This window comes from Lygodium microphyllum, chromosome 14 (assembly GCF_053477565.2).
Source record: "Lygodium microphyllum isolate KBCC chromosome 14, Lygodium_microphyllum_v1.1.10, whole genome shotgun sequence".
NCBI lineage: Eukaryota > Viridiplantae > Streptophyta > Polypodiopsida > Schizaeales > Lygodiaceae > Lygodium > Lygodium microphyllum.
This window is the reverse complement of record NC_141148.1, coordinates 108,621,130-108,628,577: the sequence shown is the minus strand read 5'-3', so window position 1 is coordinate 108,628,577 and position 7,448 is coordinate 108,621,130. Positions and strand designations below refer to the sequence as shown.

The 7,448-nt window shown below is 41.2% G+C and overlaps 1 pseudogene; it reads right to left on the bottom strand.

The window, feature by feature from the left end:
• Nucleotides 1–4,517: 4,517 nt before the first annotated feature.
• LOC148025966 (COP9 signalosome complex subunit 8 pseudogene) lies at nt 4,518–5,471 on the bottom strand (annotated as a pseudogene).
• Nucleotides 5,472–7,448: the final 1,977 nt, after the last annotated feature.

Below are 7,448 nucleotides of genomic sequence, written 5' to 3'. Positions count from 1 at the left end.
AGTTCTCATAGTGGTTAAGTCCCTGCTTTCCAAGGCCAGCTGAAACTGATCATATCCCGAATACAAGTCACCTAAAGAATAGATGGCACGTCCAGAAAATGCTTCTGCAAACTTATCCACAACTGGAACTATACCAACATTCCTGATAGTAACCCTGTTTACTGGCTGCATGTCCTGTATAAATCGGAGAGTACCATTCTTCTTTGGAACCGTAAACCACCTATTTATGGTGCAGATGATGGCTCTAGGATTCCCATCCTGATTTTCTCATTCAACAAGTCAACTAGCTTTGGCAAGTGTGCCCTAGATACTGGAATAGGTCGGAGGTTCCATGGAATATGAGGAATAGCAAAGATCACCATAGAGGCAACAATATTTGGATTCACACATCCAATCTCATGTGAGAAAAAAGCAAACCCCCTTCCATGTCATTAAGCATATCCTGAAAGCATTGCTTCTCTGAGGGTAGCAAGAAATCACCATTTTCAATTTTTAATTCAGCAAGAGTCTTTGCTGAAAATTTATGGCCTATATGCTTTGGATTCCTCAAAATTGGCTGCTTAGTAGCCCTCTCTATTTGCCGATCACTATCAAGTGGAAGCAGTCTAGCTACTGGATTCACCTTCTTATCCGCACTCTTGTATTTCGTGTCAACCTTGGCTTCATTATGATCCTCTGCATTACTCAAATCATGCTGTAAATTAGCAATTCTACCCTCCGGTGGGGGCTGAATATCCTCAGCCCTCTGCTCTATGGACTGCATAGGAACATCCCTAAACTCTGGATGCTGAAATATTTTAGTAGTAAACTCTGTTGGCTAAAAGTTTTCAGCCCTCTGTGTCTCTGTAGGCTGATCATAATCAGCCGGAAACTCTGTTTGCTGAATTTCTTCAGCTCTCAACACTTTTTGCTGAGTCACCTCAGCCTCTGACTCTATCTGTGACACAAAATCTAAAATTTCATGAAACATGTCCAGGGACTGCACTGATACATTACTGAGACAACTCTGCATATTAGCTTTCAACATATTTTCCATCTCTGTCATCGTATCTGCACAAACCATACTATCATACATCCCATCTATATGCTCATCATCCTCTAAAATACGTGCATTTTTAAAATCTTTCTCCTTCTTGCATATGTACTGCTTGGCAGCTCTAGGCAACTTAGAAATCTTCTGATAACTCATCGAACCGTTTGCTGAAATTTCAACAAAATTGGAGGAGAAAACACTGCTGTCAAGAGGCAAGAACTCCAATCTCCTCTGCTCTGTACCACCGTCGTCTCGTGGAATAGTGGTACCTAATGAAAACCCGAATCCCTCACAGTGGGCAAAGGTGCATCTTGAAGAGTATCTTTGTTTCTAGCATGATTTACACACACAGTCATAAACTCGACTGGTCTCATACCATCTTTACTGTGAATTTGTGCATAAGCAGATCCATCATCCATTACTTTCGTCTCCATGTGCATCTCTGTGATGAATGGCTGTCCTAGGATTATGGGATAAGAGCATGAATCCTGCACAAAGAAATGGAAATCCTCCTTTACATCTCCAATAGAAATCCTGACACTAGGACATGCAGCATACAAATCACTTGCAGTGTTGTTGGCGGCTCTCATATGCCACCCATGCTTTGCATCCATAGGCCATCTATTACTTTCATAAAATCCACGAACTATGAGATTAATCTCTGAACCATGATCCACCAAAGCAATATAAGGCACCTGTTTCTCTCCAATTTTTACCATTGTTTATGTAGTTGCCTTAGCCTAATGACTTTGCGAAAAGTGATTGCATGGTGCCAAGATAGGCTCATTAGTTTCAGCATAATGCATAGGCTGAACCCTCTTCTCTGTCTGCGGAAAAACATAAGCATTCTCAACTATAACCTCATCCTCATCCTCATCCAACTCCCCAATCAAAACTCCTTGTGTATCAGTAGTAGGCAATGTATGTCTTTTCCTCTTTAGGACTTCTTGGAACTAATCTTAAAACTCTCTTTTCGAGATGCCCAAAACCTCAAAGATAGTAAAAGTCAGCTCACTGCCAACTATCTTGTCATTAAAGATTTTCTTCATGTCCGTAGATGTCTCAATATCAGACATTAATCTAAATCCTGGCTGCTTTCTCTGTCTAAACTCTTGCCTCTTTTCTTTCTTTTGAGCATCTTCCATTTGTTGTTCTGGCGCTAGTCTCAAAGACAGCCCTGCAGTAGGTGGAGTAAAAAACTCACCCCTCTAGTATTTTTAGATGCATTTGGATTCTCTCATCTCTCTTACGCTTCTCCTCAACAAGTACATCTGCTCCCTGAGACTTAGCCAAGTGTACCTGTCAATAGGCGAATCCGAACCTGTCTCAGATCTGAACCTGCACTAGTCAAAACAGGCTACTGGATTTTCCCCTTGTAGCATAGGTCCATAATGCCGACTGACTCTCTGAACCTTTCTCAATCTAGACTCCATATGCAGAGGCATCTCCTCTAGCTGCCACATAAGAAGTACGCGCAACCATATCATCTACTAATTTCTTCATTTCGCCTTTCCCAAAATTGGTAGCAAGCGGAGCTCCTGTTTCAGTCAACCAGATCTTGCCATCTTGTCCCCAAAATACCAAATTCTTCCTCCTTGCATCTTGAAAGGATTGGCAATCCCTGCAAATGCTGATGGTCCGTACTATCACACCAAATACATCTTCGATCTCTCCTAGGTGCACTAGGAGCACTCCTAGGTGCACTAGGAGCACTAGAAGAAATAGTAGGCACGGTTTAAGCAAACTGCTCTTTCAATTTTCCCACCAATTCTGATTTAACTGACTCCAGTGTCAAATCCATTATGCCTTTGATTATGTTATCAAGAGAGGAAGGAACCAAAGGAGCGGATGATTTTGGAGCAGAAGGAGCCGACATCGGTCTTGGAACAGGAGGAACAGGAGGATTAGAAACAATAGGCACTGGCATATTCCAAGTAACTGGCTGAGAAAGAGAAGAAATGTCAGGGGTAGAAGCAGACATAGGAGCAGAAGCGTTGGTGTCATAGATCCATTCTGTAGGCGGGTCTTCCATATCCGCCTCTTGGTCAAAGTCGAGACCGCATCCTGGGCGTCTTGCCAATCTGTTTTAAGTCCCATAGGCTTCGTGCGATCCTCAAGAAGCTCTCCTAATTCTTCTTGAAGAGCAGGATCTGCAGCTTGCAAGAAAAGCTCAACTTTCTCAATATCCAATGCTCTTTGTTCAATGGCATCAAGCTAACTATACCTCTCTTCAAATTCTCGTATCAATTCTGAAGTAGGTAGACCTTTGTTTGGCATGTAGACCCACTCTCGGAATGACCGCCGTGTAGCCATTCCAAAGTCTTCAAGAGAATACTCCTCTTTTAGGGCCTTCTTAATATCTTGCCAATGCAAATTTTGAAGGAAAAGATCAATCACTTTTACCCTCAATGAAGGTGTGACAACGCAAAGAAAATATTTACTCAAAGGTCCTGTTGGTACTCCAAAAAATCCCGTCTTAATCTCATACGTCTTCAAATAAGCCGATACATTACGGCCATCAAATAGCTTATTTTCATTCTCAACTACTTTAGTCGCGCTAATTGCATTCTCTTGCTCCGAATATAGTTGCCTTTGCTGAGACAACTGTTGTTGATGTAACTGCTGCTGCTGCTGCATATACAATTGTGTTTGCTGATTTTGAAGTTGCATATACATAGACATATTCTGCAAAATCTGCTTTAAATCATCCGTAGAAGTACTTGCAGCAGAAGTCGATGATGGAGTCAAAGTAGAGGACAAAGCAGGAATCGTAGAAGGGGCTAAATTTGATGCTGAAGTGTCTCCCATCCTGATTTTTTAAAATAAATGTGACACTTTCACATCCGGCTCACCAAAGATGTCGAAGGGTTTTTCGAAAGCAAAGTCGCGACCACAGAGGTCCTTGACAAATTTCAAGATAGAAGATCAATCATGTGAATAAGCAAAAACGAGAAAATGATGCCAAGTAACAATATCTTTCCAAGAGTTAATAACCTCCTTCCACTGACGAATATTGTCAAGTGTTGCCTGAAGCTGACGCACACGATCAGACAAAGATGAAAGCTCTTGTGAGGCTCTCTTTTCTGCATATTCAAAAATCAGTTCCTTCCTCTTCTTTGGCAACAGCAACATTCTGAACTTTTTGAAAAAGCAACTCAAGCTCTTCCACTCCAAAAGAGCTCAAAATAGAGCTCATGCAACATCAGAAGGTGCTACTGTAGCTTCCAACAGACTGCTCACAGTAACATCAGAGATGCAGTTGATCAGACAGCTTGGCCAGTCCTCATACTAAAACCCAGATGAATATCTTGAGCATGTTGGCTACTAGGACTACCCAACTTATCAACTAAGACTGCCAATGTATCATCTGCCATGTCTGATTTAGGATACATTTACCATCCTATAGCCACTCTCCACCTTTTTCCATTTAGGGTAGCCAAACTACAGAAGCTCCAGTTGTCTTTTGAAATTGACTGCATTATCCTCAATGCTTGAGATGAAACACATACTCAGTTAAACTTTGAAGTTTGCTAGAATCTAGCTTTTGTGCTGCCACAGGAAGTATCGGCTTAACAATCAGCATGTTTGACACATGATCCAAAATCCATCTCTCCTAGGTAGTGTGTGCGATGGCATCTCCCTCTGTTATGCCCAAAAATTTTGCAGCATCATTAACACTTATGAATGAATATGCTGTGGATAGTAGTTTCAAGATCTTTAGTGAATAATACTCTGTAAGAATTTTTTTTTAAAAATGCAGCAATCATCTACTGAACACCTGGACTCTAGTTGTAGCTTCAAAGAGCATTATGAACACCAACATGGTTATATTTCCACATGCATTGTCCAATTCCCACACAGTAACAAGTTCTGGACGGCTTTGTTTTATGGTTGTGGGTGTACGCTTCCACAAAAACCTTGCACTATTCAGATTAGAGACATAGATATGTGCAAGCAGATGAACCAGATCCTTATCTATCACGATCAATTGGCCTCCCGTTATCACAGAGAAATGATTGTTCCAATCAACTTGTCGTTTAATTGTCCTCCACGAAGCTTGATGATCCTAGTTAATGTTGACTACTTGCTTTATACTCCAAATTGAATCTTTCTCATCGTCAAAGAGGAGTAGGTGATGACTGAGTCACCCCATATACGATGGCTTGTAAATTTGATGAAGATGGTCATCACTTCTTGTCAGTAGGCATGTAGCTAGGTAGAAGGTTTCTTACGTCTATTGACAAGGCTTGCCCTCATAGACGACAGTAAGCTCGAGTCTGTGCTCGCCAAGCTCCTGCTATATGCTATATCTTGCCTTAGCTCCTCCAGGCAATCCACCAAGCAGAAGGTTAGTTGCCTCATTCTGAAGCATCACTGCCTGATTTTGCTCACACACCTTCCTTCTCTTGCACTCCACAGGTAGTTTCTCATTTTTCATATCAGGTTTCATCTTCTTGCATGAGCCATCTGGATGCGTTATATTTGTGCCGTCAGGGCCTGTAGATTTACCATCTGCCAAGGCTGAATCCTCTATTTGGCCCCTTGTGATGATTATATCATCTATATATGATTGGATTGCATAGATTGGTTCTCTGTCTTCTCAATTTTCATACTCATTAGCTTCTGGTGATGTGTCCTCATGAGACCTCGCTTCATCACTGCCAGCAACCTCCGTTCAGATGCATATATTTGTGTCTGTAATGTCTTGTAAAGGTTGATGGATCGTCGGTACGTTGCAAAATATAATGACCTCCAAGACACAAAAAAACTGCCCTTTGATCGCTCCCTTCAATAGGAAAAAAAGCAGGTTGAAAGCCTCATGATCTTTCACCATTTTTAGTCCAATCCCTCTCCTTTTGTTGCCAACACAATGTCTGAAACGATCTACATCACGACTCCCTCCAAAAGCAGAGATCAGCACCATTCATTGTGCCACTGAAGGCATAATTAAGTCTCACTCTCAATTTACAACCAGACATTGAGTGTTCAAACAGTAAGCCCTTCCACACTCAGCCCATTATCACTGCAACAATTGTTAGCAAAGTTTTATTGCAGGTATATCCTCCTCTTTCCTTGTGCCGCTTAAGGCATAAGACCACACTGAATTTATGACCAAACATTGAATATTTCAAGGAGCATGCCCTTTCATACCTAGTCCATTACCACTGCAACATTCACCATATAGAAAAGTATATCAAAGTGACCTTGTTGAGTCAAGCCTGTCCATGCCTTGAAAGGATGATGGAGATCATCTTGTGTAACATATGCAAGAGTTTCATTGTCAATCCATTCCATATACTTAGTGATTTCATGTAAAGGCTTTCCCACAAACTCACCAGTCTTTGTATCCAGAGTATAGATTGTGTAAACCTCATCACCTTTTGTATCTTCAGCATAAGCAAACAGCTTAAGAAGCTCGGGAAAACCATACTCATTGCAGATCTAGAGCCCATTCTCCTTCTAAATTGTTTGTAACAAATATCAGATTTACTCCCAAATAGCACTTGTCTCTTCTGTGAAATTGAACATGAATCAACTGAAGGCAAAATGTTCAAGCAGAGCGAAGCACAACGTCTAAGTATGTACAAAGTAACAAATGTCACACACACAATTTTTTGGTGGATTCCACACCTCGGATGCGCAGCAGTACGACATCGTAGTCGTGGTCGTGGTCCTAGTCATAATGTAGAAAAAGAGAGAGATATGGAAGGAGAGGATAACAATTTAAGAAAGAAAAAAAAAGAGAGAGATGGAAGGAGAGGATAACAATTTAAGAAAAAAAAGAATGATAACAAAAACAAATTGTTTGTAGTAACGTAAAAAAATGGAAAATGATGAAGGTCCTGTTATTCAAGATTGTGAGGCGTATCTTAATCAATGTGTCACATGTCCTTGCTCTCAATGTGAGTTGGCAATTAGACAAAAACGTCGATTGTCTATAGAATACATATGACGATTTGATAAGTTTCAATCTGAGATCATTGATCAAGTAATTGCGGATTTTCAGCAAATGGTAAGAAAAGTTAATATCAATCATGCATTGTACTCACAAGTTAATTGAATACCATATACAAGAAGATTGGGTGTGGCTGGAAAATTTTCTATCCAGGGAGGTGATGTCTCGTCCCAATGAGGAGTGAACCCTTTGCGGCCAATTAGAAGAGTTCGTGGGCGTGTGATGGATGGAGTGCATGAGCTAATCCACCACTTGCAAGGCCAATCTATACCGTCAATGCCAAAGGAGACAGGTAGCCTTCCAAACCTACCTAGAATCTTGGAGCCTGAGATGGAGGCAATGATCGATGCATTGATTCCCATGGATGTTGAGACTTTTGATGCGCTTAGAGAGGAAGCGTCCATACCATTATATGATGGGTGTCGAGTATCTTGCTTGAAGACACTACTTGCATGCTTA